Below are 15000 nucleotides of genomic sequence, written 5' to 3'. Positions count from 1 at the left end.
GTTGTGAATTCATTCGAACGTTGTTCACAAAACAAACATCATGATTATAAAGAATAACTTTTAACAACTTAATGACCGTAACAATAAAATGAACATGATACAATTTTACAATTTGATGTTAATACACAATTTTATTTTAGGGCATTTACAAAAAACGTAAAAACGGTATCGAACGTTCAACCGGTTGAACTATGTTAATTAATTTGTTTAACCCATCTAGTGGACTCTCCGATCCTTCTAAATTGGATCAATTTATTTCCAAAATTAGGGATGTCTAGTATATTTATTTCTATATTTAGAATATTTCTTACAGAAATTCCTTTAAGCAAACATCGCAGACCCAGATGAGACGCCGCATGATGCGGCGTCTCATCTGTGTCTACGCTGTTTGCCAAGGCATTTTATCTAGACGCTATGCATAAATGGGTTAACAAGACTGAAACGTTACGACTTCACCGATATTTGCTGACTGTAAACATTAGAAGTTCGTCATCGCGACAGGCAATCTATCTTTAGCATAATATAAAGTGCAGCTTCAAACGTGTATCGCATCTAAAAGTTGAAGTCCCATTTGTATCATATTAAACACTGAAATGTCAAGACCCCGTAACGAACAGCTTTACATGTAGGTATTTAATCAATCGAAAAAATTTCTGGTATAATAATTACAATTTCAGCCGCGATAAAGAAAGCTAATTTAAAATGGGTAGCATTGCAACTTAATAAAAATACTTTTGGAAACGATATAAGCAATTTTGAAACAGTATGACGGCATATACACACGGTAATCAAGTAAGTCTGAATACTTCTAGTATGTCTTTATTTTATACCTTTACATATTCTTTTTTTTAATAATTGGATATTTCGACTACAACAAAAACACATACTACATAGGAATTCTGTATTTCACAGTGTGTTATTCAACTGTTGGGACTTCTTGTTATGTATTATGTATCGTTAATATCCGTTAAGTTCCGAGCAAAATTGGGATAACCCGGACTATTTTTTTATTTTAAACTCGCCTAATTGTATTCGCTAAACGAAGTATATTCATGGGCGTCTTTTTACAGAATCCGCTTTATTATTGTTGGTAAAGTATCAAGATTTTAAATAAATCTTTGTATTTTCGAGTTGTTATCATCGTTGGCAATAGTGTAATACCAATTGTATTTATTATGCTTTACGTTATCAAAGCCTGACAATAATCAATTATTCGGGTATTTATAGAAGCAACAATCTGTATTTGACAATATAAATGGCAATGGTTACTTCTCATATTTATATTAACTATCTCTTGCGACCGAATCATACTACCTCGCCTTAAACATTCCTCATGCTGTGTAAATATATGTAGTTAATTCTTTCGAAAAATATATATCAAAGCGTCTTTATTAAAACCATGCTTACAAAATATCTGCAATATAAGTTTTAAATATCTATATTGTCCGATTTTATCTAAGCCTGCAGATGGACGCATACCTGAATCGGACTCGTACTGTTTGATTTATGAATAATTTGAAAATGATTTACCGAGCGCTACATTCTAATGGGATTTATATGCTATTTTTAACAAATTACGCAGCAGCAAAATGGATTTCATTAAATTAGTTTCGTTTTTGGCCTGGGGCGAAGCCCCTAGGCCATAGAATTCAACACGTTTTTTTTTAGATGAGCTGACTTGGCTGGCTGCCAAAACAACCACGAATGAATGAATTTGGAAAAGTCCGATTTACCACTTGGCGGTCATTCGTGCGCTATCAAAGAAGATGGACCTATACAAACAAATAGGTCCCTGCAAAGAAGTTCTCAATAACCCGCATTGTGAATACAGAACATCACTATATAACATGACAGTGTCATAAAACGCGTAAAAAATATTATTGAAGTAAAATTCCTAAGCATTGGGTACGGCATAGTTTTTATTATTGTGTGCATATTCATGCGAGAATAAGTTCCTCACTTGACGGTCTAGGCCGAAAATATACGAGTGTCTACGGAGACAGTAAGAAGAATTTGTTCTGATACATTTTTTAAAGGTATTAGATCTCTAATGAACTTCGTGCTCCTTCCTTCGTACATATCCGTCAATCCGAACGTTATCCGGGAATGTGCAGAAAACTACGAATATTCTATAAATACGTTAGAAATACTAAATGTAGGATCCGCTAAATACAAAGACAACAAATATGGCCGACATTGTACCAGATTGGTCGTTTAAAGAAAAAGCAATTTGCTATATTGAAAGAGAACGATTAACAAAAGTGTTATTATTGTTCATATTAATGTGACTGGAGTTAATGATAAACGTCAACTAATGCATGGCAGTGTTGATATTTATGAAAAAAAACGATTCCTGGAAATACGATGTGAAACGGTTGAAAATTTTGACCACTGTGAAGAATAACGTTTAGAACCCGTGTCACTTACAACATTTTATATTGTTGGTGAGAAGTAAAAGGGGATAAAGTGGATTTATGCTAGTGTGATGACTGTAGCCATGTGAACGGGTTATCGTACGGCAAAACCCATCACGTAAAGAAGAGTCTTCAACTTTTCAAGAAAGCCTTGTTTTGCTATCAACACAAAGCTCGGAACAGGAAGGTACATAGATTTTTTTTCAAGTATAACAGTTTCATTATTCATAATTGGAGTAAAGTAAATTTTGTAGGAAAAGTGCACCCTGTCAGTGATTTTTACCACATAATCGGGCTCATATTTGCTTTCATTTTGAAAAAGAAAACGTGCCATGTAAGGAAAAAGTGGGATGATTGAACTTTACCGGTACGCAACACTTAACATCAAACAGCGTACCCTAACCCTTAACACCTAACATATAACAACTAACGCAACACCTTATAATCCTATTTATCCTATATATTTCCTTAGTATCGGGGGCTACCGCCCCCAAACCCCCGCTTTGTTTGATAGTGGTAAACAACTGCGTACCGGTAAAGTTCAATCTAGCCGAAAAAGTTGTGTTGTAAATGCATGGAAATCAAGGACAGCATATTTGAATTTTATGACCGAGTATTGATGTTTTCCTCAAACAAACAACAAAAAAGTATATTATGTCCAAAATACAAAAATTACTATTCTGAAAATGATATACTTTTTGTGTGATCATCTATATATATACATTCTTCATCCAATTGTTAATACCAAATACATGTATTATCCCTACTGGATATGTGGTGTTTACACTTACTTATTAATCCAGTTAAAAGGGGTTTATCATATAAAATACTGAGTAATGACATGCTATGTCGTGAATGTCTGAATAAATAAAAACGATGACGCATATCATAATGGATCATTTCACACTTCTCATGAAACACTAATATCAGTTCTTACTCCTATACAAGTGCTTGTGTATTTGACATCTGTATATAATTATTTTGTTAAAGAACTTGAAGAAAATGTTGTCAATTTATAGAAACAACTTTGAGAAGGCTAATTCAAGCCAAATTAATAAGAAAAGACCAAATATTTCTATTTTAATAAATACAAATAGTTAAAATTATTCATACACAATTTGCAATTGTGCATAATTTTGTTGACTGAAACTACCGTAATTACTTTATGTTTTCGGACACTGTAAGCAGAGCTCCAGATAAGGTTTCGTGAAATTGTTAAATTACTACCAGATTTTCAAAAAGAATTCTTAACTCTGAAATTTTATTCTTAACGTTACTACTAAGTTTTGGAAAATAATTCTTATTTTTTCTAAAAGACCTAAAAATAAATAATAATGGTTATTTTCATGCAAAAAAATCAAAATAAACATACTAGCAACTTTATTTATGCGAGTTCAACAGTGTCTTTTCAGTATTATACAATGTTATTTTTCAAATACCTTCATATGCCCAAACTGTGCTTAGATTGTATGCCTTAGATGAATTTTTACATATTTCACAATTAGAACGGATCTCCCCTTCAATCTTTTCAACGATTAGCCACGGGACTTGTCCCTTCCACTCGTTCAATGTTTTTTTTGTGTTTAAGTTTGGACCCGTCGTGTTGCGTTTTTGTTTAGCTTTTCTGACTGTGTCGGCAACTGAACAAACAACATCGTATAAGATCTTTTCTATAATGTCTTTCTTAACATTTAACTTCGGCTTACTTTGCGTACAATATGTTAAAAGCGTGTTTTTGGACGCTTTGCATTTTTTTAGGACGTTCTCTGGGCGCCGCCATTTTTTTTGCCAGATAGACTGTATACGCCGCTTTTATTGGAAAAAATGCGCTTTGTTATACAAACCTGATATCCATTCTATATAAGCACCGCAAAGATCTTTAATACGCAAAAAGAACTCAATAAAAATCGATACGATCCGATGTAAAAATAATATTCGTAACTGGATTTGAAATTCTTAATGGTATGACAAGATTTTAAAATAAATACGTAACGGACTTGAAAATAATTCGTAATTACGAAAATACGACCCTTATCTGGAGCTCTGCTCTAAGTTTTCGGACACCCCTTTTTTTAGCAAAAATAATTATTTTTCGTGACTCTTAATTTTCGGACACTCGAGTTTTTGTCAATAATTAATATCTCTAAGTTTTCGGACAGTATATATTACAGCGCTGTTTTACCAAATGTTGGTCCTGTTTTTGATATATAATGACACTTCGATTATGGGGTTTTACAACCGGATTAACATCATAAAACGTGGCAGGTGCATGCCTGAGGGCAACGGACCATTACATTTGCATTATTGGGTAAATAACCCTGTAAACCGGTATTAAACATTGGTTTCGCCCGATAGCATAAGCGTTATGACAATTATCAGGGGTAGTGCCAATTAACAAGTTCAATTATCTAGCGCAATGGTATTACCGATTCTCAGTAAAATAGCTGTAACAAATAATAAAAGCTTCAAAGTGTGATGCACCCTATTGCAAGTTTTACGATTAATGGAAGGTGTAAGACAACAACTTTCGGAAACGAACAAACAAAGAATTCATAGTTTGCTTTTTTATTGCGTTAATTACAGGTTCATAATAGCGAGTATCGGTACATCACATGCTCTTCTGTGAACTCGTTGGCCAAAGTACAACCTAGTAGTAACTTTCTGTCAAATAATTTAAGCATTTAAAATTATTTAAAAGATAATGCAAACATAACTGTAATTTATTCTAAATTATATTTTACAAGCGCGTGCTATCACCGGTAGTCGTTGATACAATGGACGCTATTTTCGGACACTTCAATTTTTGACTCTAAGTTTTCGGATACCTGTATTTTGAGAATAATTTTCGTATCTAAGTTTTCGGACACGAATACAAATAATTATTTTTAAGTGTCCGAAAACATAGAGTAATTACGGTAATTGATGATCTTATGAACCTGTCTGAATATAACTACATGTACTAGTCAAATATCAACTTCAACATTTCAGTGATACATTGTATGCTGATTACCTGTGCAGGAGGAAAATTAAACCAGACAGATTATGGACTCGAATTCAACCCGTAAAAAAGCTAGGAACTTGCAGTCACTGAGTGTTCTTGTTTACAGTCATGTGTTTAATGCTGCCACAACATTAATATTATAGCTGGCTCTGGACTCGACCATATGCATCTTAAAATGATCTTTGAACGCGATTGTCTCAAGAACATTTTTATAATAAATAACTTTGACGGTCAGCCCAGGGTCACCAATGCCAAGCGTCTTTTGGAGACACTTATTCCAACCTGTCAAAGTTCTTCAAAGAACTACCATGACAATCGTGTATTTGTTTTGTTTGTCATAATATGTTTAATGTTTAATATCACTAGTATCACTAGTCATTGATACATTGATAAATCTATTTTCCTTTAAACGTGTTTGATTGAATGATTATATGTGCCTTGTTACTTAATTATTAATGTTCTTATTTCCCTGTAACATTTTCAAGTCTTATTCATAGAACGCATTCCACATGCAATTTCAAACAAGGTTAGCAAATCTTACTGCACTGACTAGGTTTCGTCTCACACATGATATATGAGATGTATGTATGTTTATATGTTTATGGGTTTATTATAGGCCTTTCCTCTTTTTTATGCCCCCCTTCGAAGAAGAGGGGGTATATTGCTTTGCTCATGTCGGTCTGTCGGTCAGTCTGTCGGTCGGTCCGTTCACCAGGTGGTTGTCAGACGATAACTCAAGAACGCTTGGGTCTATGATCATGAAACTTCATAGGTACATTGATCATGACTCGCAGATGACCCCTATTGATTTTGAGGCCACTAGGTCAAAGGTCACGGTGACCAGAAATAGTTAAATGGTTTTTGAATGATAACTCAAGAACGCATACACCTAGGATCATGAAACTTTATGGGTAGATTGATCATGACTTGCAGATGACCCCTATTGATTTTGAGGTCACTAGGTCAAGGTCACGGTGACCCGAAATAGTAAAATGGTTTCCGGATGATAACTCAAGAACGCATACGCCTAGGATCATGAAACTTCATGGGTAGATTGATCATGACTCGCAGATGACCCCTATTGATTTTGAGGTCACTAGGTCAAAGGTCAAGGTCACGGTGACCCGAAATAGTAAAATGGTTTTCGGATGATTACTCAAGAACGCATACGCCTAGGATCATGAAACTTCATAGGTACATGTAGATTGATCATGACTTGCAGATAACCCCTTTTGAGGTCACAAGGTCAAAGGTCAAGGTCATGGTGACCCGAAATAGTAAAATGATTTTCGGATGATTACTCAAGAAAGCTTTTGCCTAGGATCATGACACTTCATAGGTTCATTGATCGTGACCCGCAGATGACCCCTATTGATTTTCAGATCACTAGGTCAAAGGTCAAGGTCACAGTGACAAAAAACGTATTCACACAATGGCTGCTACTACCATATGGGGGGCATGCATGTTTTACAAACAGCCCTTGTTTTATCTTTTTATAATAATTTTTTAACATTTAGCTCATCTTAATGCTCACATATAAAAATCTCAAATTCAGTATGGCGTTTCTGGAAAAGGGGGGTAGCCTTGATTGTAAAGCCGGAACTTTTCGTTTTCACTGGTGACCCCCATTTTTAGCTTATTATTATAAAACAATGTCTTTGCCATCAACTACAAGTTTCTGTATAGTTTTTTTTTCGTTTGTAAGTTTTTCATTGTTTGCAAAGTATTTTGTATTGTTTTCATTGTGTTCAACATGCTGTGCCCGTGCACGAAGTATTATGCCATCAAATTGTAGTTTTCAACTATGTTATTCAAAATGTTCCTATTTTTGGAGTGAGTATAAGATTTCCATTATTTTGATCTCTAATTATGCGTTAAACACAAAATTGAAATCACCTCCAACTAAAATGTTTTTATCTTTGTTATTTATTTTATCGGAATGTAATGTTTCATAAAATTTGGATTCATCTATATTCAGGCCGTAAACGTTTATTAATGTTAATTGTGTTTTGTGTATAATTATCCCCCGCCAGAGGCGGAGGGATATTGTTTTGGCATTGTCCGTCCGTCCAGCTGTCTGTCCGGCACTTTTGTGTCCGGAGCCATATCTTGGAAGTGCTTTGGCGGATTTCATTGAAACTTGGTATGAGTATATATATGCATAAGAGGATGATGCACACCAAATGGCATTGTACACCATCTGTTAAAAATAGAGTTATGGCCCTTTGTATCTTGAAAAAATGCTTTTTACTATAGGCACTTTTGTGTCCGGAGCCATATCTTGAAGTGCTTTGGCGGATTTCATTGAAACTTGGTATGTGTACAGTCATTGAAATTTAGATGTAAATCAACAAGCAAGTGGGGCTAGTAATATGCGAATTCGAAGTAGCCTGAGTCAGATTTTACTAGCCCAAACATTTTTGTTAAAAATGCAGATAAACATAACATAAAACATCCAAAGAAGCATTTATTTATTCAACCTTTAGAACACAACACAACACTCTTATTAATGTCATCCTCATCCAAGTCAGCTTCCTCTTCATCTGAGCCAGCCTCTTTCGGATCCTGAAATAAGAAGAAATTAATTTCACACACGGATTTTAATTTAATCACAATTATAAATATATACATTAAGTTTAGGTAAAAAATTAGCAGAAATGTATCCCTAATATCCATGTGAAAAAGAGAGCAAACCTGAACCACCAGAAAATATATAAGAAATTTAGTGCTAGGTTATTCTACAAAAAGCCAGTTGACAAATGCGTCAATCACACTTACCTCAGATTTGCATTCCTCAACGACGTACTTCAATGACAACTGTTCGGCCATTACTCTCTGTGTCCCGAACGAAACGCAAAAGATTTATTTTACATAATAATAATCCGGGAACCACAAAACCATGCGCTTTATGCGCAGTAATCCAATTATCGGCTGATTGCCCAGCACGTGCGCGCAGTGTGTTAAAACATAAGCAGCTGTTGATTTAAGCGGCTCAAAACTTCGTTTACAAATATTGAAAATGAAATTCGAACTTGTTTTGTTAAATGAATTGTACAAGCAACTAGTTTTTTGCTGTCGGACTAGTGCGAATTTCGACGACTGTGTGTATATACATATGCATAACAGGATGATGCACGCCAAATGGAATCGTACACCATCTGTTAAACACAGAGTTATGGCCCTTTGTATCTTGAAAAAATGCTTTTTACTATAGGCACTTTTGTGTCCGGAGCCATATCTTGGAAGTGCTTCGGCGGATTTCATTGAAACTTGGTATGAGTATATATATGCATAAGAGGATGATGCACGCCAAATGGCATTGTATACCATCTATCTGTTAAAAACAGAGTTATTGCCCTTTGTATCTTGAAAAAATATGCTTTTTACTACAGGTTCTTTTGTGTCAGGAGCCATATCTTGGAAGTGCTTTGGCGGTTTTCATTGAAACTTGGTATGAGTATGTATATGGATAAGAGGATGATGCACACCAAATGGCATTGTACACCATCTGTTAATAATGGAGTTATGGCCCTTTGTATCTTGAAAAAATGCATTTGTTTGCGAGTCAGCAGCTATATCTTGGGAGTGCTTTGGCGGATTTCATTGAAACTTTGAATGAGTATATATATTGATAAGATAATAATTCACGCCAAATGGCATTGTACATTATCTGTTAATAATGGAGTTATGGCCCTTTTTATCTTGAAAAAATGCTTTTTTGAGTGTCAAATATAACACTTGTGTCCAGCAGCATATTGGCGGGGGATATCAATTCAACAAATTTGCTTGTTATATCTATACTTGCTTGTCTGACGATTATTATTTCTTTCAAGTTATCCACTGTTATTCCTGTATTACTTTTGATCAGTAAAGTGATGCCTTGTTTATTTGTATGTTGTCCGCTAAGAGAAATATCTCCGTCCCATGCACTTTTCAATGTTTGTGCGCAGGTACGTGTGATGTTATTTTCCTGTAAAAGACTTTTTTTCGTCTAACCATTTGAAAATTTAAGTGTGTTTGTCTTTGTTATTTAGCCCTTTTACATTTAGAGTACATATGTTAATATTCATACAAAAGGAGGAGAAATACATGCCACTTTTCTTGTTTCTAACATTTTAAAATCATTTTGTAGAGCTAGATTATTAATTGATACTAAATTATGCAAAATTATATTACGCTTTGACGTTAAAAACAATAACCTTCCATGTCGTTGATACATTCTGTTCATTAAATTGATCTACGTACTTGTTCATTTATTACAATGGTATTGGTAACTATGCCCTGCCTTCATTTAAATTGATCTCGATACCATTTTTTGAACATTTCATTATCATTAACCAGGTTTTCCAAAGGAAAAAACTGGTTATTAGATTGGCGAATGCGGGCGGGCTGGCTGGCTGGCTGGCGGGCGGGCGGAACATGCTTGTCCGGGCCATAACTATGTCGTTCATTGTCATTTTTTAAAATCATTTGGCACATTTGTTCACCATCATTGGACGGTGTGTCGCACGAAATAATTACGTCGATATCTCCGAGGTCAAGGTCACACTTTGAGTTCAAAGGTCAAAAATGGCCATAAATGAGCTTGTCCTGGCCATAACTATGTCATTCATTGTGAGATTTTAAAATCATTTGGCACATTTGTTCACCATTATGGGACAGTGTGTCGCACGAAAGAATCACGTCAATATCTCCAATGTCAAAGTCGCCACGACTAAAAATAGATTTTTTTTAAAAACAAACTTACAAAGGGGGTTAATTTTCTTTGTTCATTTCAAAAGTTCAGTTTGAGTTTTCTCCCTTTATCAGAATTTTTTTTCACAATGAAAACATGGTTTTGTGACAATTTTGTCCCTTGTTAACACTTTGCTTTCCGCGTGGTAAGACCACCATTGTTAAATGAATGAATAATTTAGTGAATTAGTTAAATGTGTTTGAATATCGTTCCAAAATATTTTATAACACTTGTTAGTGATGCTATCAGATCCCGAACTTTTGTTATTTTGCATTTCTTTAAGAGCTAGTCCACATTCATATTCAGTTAGTAATCCGTCACATACTTCTTTTTCCTCTTCATTTAAAGCATGACGTGTTTTTTTACAGAGGGTCTTATTTCGTTTATAGGGTTTCAAAAAATAGGCTTGTACTATTATTTGCACAATATTCATATTCAGTTTGTAATCCTTCACATACTTGTTATTCCTCTTCCTTTAAAGCATGATGTGTTATTATTTTACAGAGGTTGTTATTTTCGACATTCTTTCGTTTATAGTGTTTCAAAAAATAGGCTTCTTCTATTATTTGACTTTTATTTGATATGTCTTTGCCATTAACTACTAGTCTGTGTATAGTTTTGTGTTTGCTTCTACGTTTGAAAATGTTTGCACAGTATTTTGTATTGTTTTCATTGTGTTCAACATGATGTGCCTGGCTCGAAGTATTATGCCATTGAGGTGTGTGTGATAAATTCCTTCTATTATATTTTGTTTATGCCCCCCTTCGAAGAAGAGGGGGTATATTGCTTTGCTCATGTCGGTCGGTCGGTCGGTCCATCCACCAGGTGGTTTGCGGATGATAACTCAAGAATGCTTGGGGCTAGGATCATGAAACTTCATAGGTACATTGATCATGACTCGCAGATGACCCCTATTGATTTTGAGGTCACTAGGTCAAAGGTCAAGGTCACAGGTGAAGGTCACAGTTACTGGAAATAGGCATTTTAAGGATTTAGCATGGTTCAAACAAGGGAAACAACTACCGTTTATGCATGTTCTTTTTATTACAGCATTTGCCTCCCTTTAATTCATTTAAAATCTCATTTTACAGCAGAGATTCCAAATCTGACCTGTAAATGAGCCCCATATTTACTGCCAGTGCTAGGTTACCTTTTCCCATTTGATCATTCTTAAGTATTGGTATTGTAATGCTGCTGCTACTGCTACTGCTGCTACTACTACTTCTACTACTACTACTACTACTACTACTACTACTACTACTACTACTACTACTACTACTATTTATACTACTACTACTACTACTACTACTACTACTACTACTTACTACTTCTACTACACCACCACTACACCACCACCACCACAACACCACCACCACCGTTCACAGTGACAAAAAACGTATTCAAACAATGGCTGCTACTACAACTTATAGCCCATATAGGGGGGCATGCATGTTTTACAAACAGCCCTTGTTTTGTAAGAATTTCCTTCTTCAATGGAGGTGGCATAATTTGTGTTTCTTTTATGCATCTGTTTTTCAAGTGCTTCAATGACTTTTATGGCTTCATTTTCAAGTTTGTGTGTTTCTTTTTTTTTAGCTTACCTGAGCACAACGTGCTCATGGTGAGCTTTTTAGATCGCCTTTTGTGCCTTGTCTGTCGTGCAGCGTCAACATTTACCTTGTTAACACTTTAGAGGTCACATTTATTGTCCAATCTTCATGAAACTTGGTCAGAACATGTGTCCCATTAATATCTTGGACGAGTTCGAAAATGCTTCTTGTTGTTGAAAAACCTGGGTGTCAGGGGGCGTGGCAGTTTTCCTAATATGGCTATTGTAAAACCTTGTTAAGACTCTAGAAGTTACATTTTTTGTTTAATTATCATGAAACTTGGTCGGAATATGTGTCCCAATAAAATCTTTGACAAGTTCAAAAATGGTTCCGTTTGGAAGAAAAACATGGCCGCCAGGGGGCGGGGCAGTTTTCCTATTATGGCTATAGTAAAACTTGTTCACTCTGTAGAAGTCAAATTCATTGTTCAATCTTCATGAAACTTAGTCAGAACATTTGTTCTAATGATGGGGGGGGGGGCAGTTGTCCTTATATGGCTTTAGTGAAAACTTGTTGACGCTATATTAGCCTTATTTATTGGCCAATCTACATGAAACTTGGTCAAAACATTATTTTGTCCCAATGAAATCTTAGCGAAGATTGAAACTGGGTCATATGAGCTTAAAAACTAGGTCGCTAGGTCAAATATAAGAATAAACATGTTGAAAGTCATTTTTTTGGTCTAATCTTCATGAATCAGTTTGCATTTGTCCAGAATAGTCTAGTTCCTTTTGCTCTCAGGTGAGCGCCTTAGGGCCTAACGGCCCTGTTGTTTTAAATGACGTGCATCTTATTGTTGTGTTAAGTATCTTGCCTTTAATTATTTCCCATAAGGTGTTTGGATTTGCATCTTTGTTATCTTAAACTGTATTGGTTATTACCTGTTATATTTGTGTTTGATATTGTGTATCTTTTCAGAAGCTATTATTAACTTTTAAAGTACCTTGGGCCTCTTTCAGGTTGTATTTCATGCAGTTAAAGTTCAACTATCGAGTGATCAGTCATAAATTCTGGTTTTTAAGTTGCATGTGTTGATAAGGTTGCAAATAGACTCGCATATTTAAAAAATCTTATCTCCAAAATATTGCTGTTTTTGTGTTTGAGTGCCAGGTGAATTTTCTTTCATTATGATAAACTGTATGCCTTATGTCTATCAAATTGTAGTTTTCAATAATGTTATTCAAAATGTTCCTTTTTTTGGAGTGAGTATAAAGATTTCCATTTCTTTTATCTCTAATAATGGGTTAAGAACATTATTAAAATCCTCTCCGACTATAATGTTCTTATCTTGGTTATTTATTATAACATTTGGATTCATCTATGTTCGGACCGTAAACGTTCATTAATGTTAATTGTTTTTCGTGTATTTTTATATCTATACTTGCGTGTCTGCCAATAATTATTTCGTTCAAGTAATCCACTGTTATTCCTGTATGACTTTTACTCAGACAAGCGATGCCTTGTTTATTTGTATGTTGTCCGCTAAAATAAATATCTCCGTCCCAACCACTTTGTTTGCCAATGTTTTTGCTAAGGTATGTTTTAGGTGACTTTCCTGTATAAAAAAGACATATATTACTTTTTTTGTGTAACCATTTGAAACTTTTAGTGCATTTGTCTTTGTTATTTAGCCCTTGTACATTTACAGTACATATGTTTATACTCACACAAAAGGACGGAATTGCATGATACCATTCTTGTTCCAAACATTTTAAAATCATTGTGTAGAGCTAGATTATTAGTTAATAGTTCATTATGTCAAGTTATATTAAGCTTTGATGATAATAACAATTACCTTTAATGTTGATACATTGTGTTCATTAAATTGATCTCAGCACGAAGTACTTGTTCATTTATTGTGATGGTATTAGTAACTTTGCCCTGCCTTCAGATTGATCTCAAAACCATTTTCAATCATTTCATTATCATTAGCACTTTCCTTTCAAAATGCCATCATTGTCATTATATTGACTGAAAATAGTCTACCAGTCACACATAACTTAATTAATATCTCCCTTTTTAGCTCGACTTTTAGAACAAAACAAGAGCTATTGTCATAGCCAGGTAGTCGATGTTCGCGTTTGTTTAGTTGTCTGTAAATGTCAATTTCCGCAAAGACTATCAAAGATATCCTCTTCAAACTTACAATACTTGCTCAATTTCGCCTGTTAAGTCCATACTGAAAAGGCTGGTTACCATGTGACCTATATTTATGGAATTATCTGCCCTTGTTTTGACTTAGTACATAGAAATATTGTCAAATTCTCAACAAAAAACTTAATTTTCTCAAACATTGTCCAACCTCTCAACTTGACAGTCTACATACTTATATAATATGATGACATGCAACTTCTGTTAAAAGCACATACCTTTATCCTTCATATTTTACTAGTTATTAGTTTACCGACTTACAATTTCTCAAACACTATCGAAGCTTTCAAATGAGAAGCTTGACATCCGTTCAACACTTAAAGAAACCTAGCCTTACTTATGAATCTTCCTCTTCATCTCTTGAACATGTTTGTCTGTAAAATACAACCATAAATCTAATATTTAATTTAAACTTTTTCATACATACATTGTTTTATAGCCCCGAAGGCAGGCATATGGTTTCTGAACTGTCTGTCCGAAAAATTATACTTTTGCCATAACTTCCATACTACAGAATAATTGTTTTCACTTGATATTTGTACACAACTCTTCTTTGATCAACACCTTCCCACGGACATATTTCTTGATGACCTTGGCCCTTGAACTCAAAAGTCAAAGCACCCAATAACTTAACATTCACCATAACTTTGTGGTTCATGATTGGATTTACTTTATTTTTGTCCATAACTCCCTTTTGGACAAGACCTTCCCACTGACCTACTTTATGATGACCTTGACCATTGAATGACCTTAGCTTAAAGGTCGAAGTGTTTAAAACCAGATAGACATATTAAGCACGAGTAACATATTAAATCTTCAACTTCATAACATCAGTATACATGTACACTGTATCTGGCAGCAAAATAGCGTGGATCCGTTTGCATTTACTTCAGTTTAGTCACTACACTTCTTTCCAAGCACCCTAAATTAAGCCCCAGGCCTTCAGCGCCTTCGGCGCTTTGATTAATCCATGCACTGAGGTGAACCTATACGCATACCATTATATCGGTCGTTGCATTATGGCGAAGTTAAACTGGTTTGCAGTAGTATGGACAACTACGAAGGCTGAGGAGTAACCACTTGAACATT

The sequence above is a fragment of the Dreissena polymorpha genome, chromosome 13 (assembly GCF_020536995.1).
Source record: "Dreissena polymorpha isolate Duluth1 chromosome 13, UMN_Dpol_1.0, whole genome shotgun sequence".
Taxonomy (NCBI): domain Eukaryota; kingdom Metazoa; phylum Mollusca; class Bivalvia; order Myida; family Dreissenidae; genus Dreissena; species Dreissena polymorpha.
The sequence above is the reverse complement of the archived record's forward strand: the minus strand, read 5'-3'. Positions refer to the sequence as shown.